We start from the raw sequence: 1,710 nt of genomic DNA on the forward strand, positions 1-1,710 counted from the left end.
TTTCCTTTTTTCCCCATTTTCTTTCCTTTTTTCCCCATTTTCTTTTCCTTTTTTCCCCCTTTTCTTTCCTTTTTTTCCTCATTTTCTTTTCTTTTTTCCCCCTTTTCTTTTCCTTTTTTCCCCCATTTTCTTTCCGTTTTTCCTTTTTCTTTCCTTTTTTCCTTTTTCTTTCTTTTTTCCTTTTTCTTTCCCTTTTTCCTTTTTCTTTCCTTTTCTCTCTTTTTTTTCTGCATTCCCTTTATTCCCTTTCCTTTTTTCCCTTTTCTCCTTTCTTCTCCTTTCTCCCTTTTCCTTCCCTTTTTCCCTTTACATTCCTTTTTCCCCTCTTTTCCTTCCTTTTATTCTCTTTTCTCCTCCTTTTTTTTTCTTTTCACCCAAGCAAGAACCACCCCCCCCCCCAAAAAAAAAAAAAAAAAAAAAAACACAAAAAAACACAAAAGAAAACTTTGTGTTTTAATGTGCTTTAGTTTTCATAGATAATGCACACCAGCACTAGTATCATCAGGCAGATGATACTCTTTTCCTACAGTTGGAACTGGAAAGGAAAAGAAAAGGTATCAACTTTCCTCTTTTCCCACAATTTATTGCTGCCAGCAGCGGCCGCGGCTCTTCCTCGTCTGCCGCTTCAAAGGAGCAGGGGGGGAATAAAAACCTTGGGAAAAATCGGCATTTCCAGGCCCCCCCGGCCGCTTCTCCTTCTGTTCCTTCTCCATGGAGCCGCGGAAAATCCCGGGAATTGCTCCGGGGGTCCCTCCTCGCCTCCTCTTCGTGGTTTCGGGGGGTTTTATCCCGGATTTTTGGTGGGAATTCTGCCTTTTCCCACCTCCTGCTGCCCGGCCAGGTCGTGGCTCCGCTCTCGGCTTCTCCTTCCCGGTGTTTTCTCGGCTCTTCCCTCCTTTTCTTTGGTTTTTAGGGAGATTTGGGGATTTTTTGTTGCGTCTTTCTTTTTTGTTTTTGCACAAAATTCCAGCCGGGAGAGGAGCAAAGGATGGGAGGGGGAAAAAACCTCCTCAGGCTGCTTTTTTTAGGGTTATTTCCCTTTTTTAAGGATTATTTCCCTCTTTTTAATTATTAATTTCCCTTTTTTTACCATTATTTCCTCTTTTCGCGCTTTTTTCCTGCTCAGAGTCACTTCACCACCAAATCTTCGCCTTTTCCTTAAATAAACCTCGCAGGGCACCGTTTTCGGGGTGTTTTTCCCAGGGATTTGTCATTCCGTGAGCCCCGGAATTCCCAGGAAATCTCCCAAAGATGACAAAGAGGCGAGGAAAACGCAGCTTTTTATCCTTTCCCCCTCCCCGCCCTCGCGTTTCATTTCCCGGTGTTAAATCCACAATTCCCCATCTCCTCCAGGATGAGGTTCTGGATAAAAACGAGAAAAATGACTTTTTTTTCCCCCCTCCCCATTGCCTGGAGAGGTTTTTATCGGGATGAAATCGCTGGAAAAGGGGTGGGAAAACGCTCCTGGCGCAAAAGAACCCCCCCCCACCCCGGGGGAGAGAGAAAAAAAAATCCTCATTAATTAATTAATAAAAACGAAATAAATCATCCATAAATCATAAATAATCAAAGAGAAGCCGAACCTTTCACCCCCCCCGGGAAAAGGCGGGGGGAGCAATAAGGAATCTGCGCCGGTTTGAACTTTGGAAATCCACATTTTTTTTAATCATGGAATGGCAGGAAATTCCCGGTGCCACCGAACAATCACAG

Source organism: Corvus brachyrhynchos, unplaced genomic scaffold (assembly GCF_000691975.1).
Source record: "Corvus brachyrhynchos isolate BGI_N302 unplaced genomic scaffold, ASM69197v1 scaffold238, whole genome shotgun sequence".
NCBI lineage: Eukaryota > Metazoa > Chordata > Aves > Passeriformes > Corvidae > Corvus > Corvus brachyrhynchos.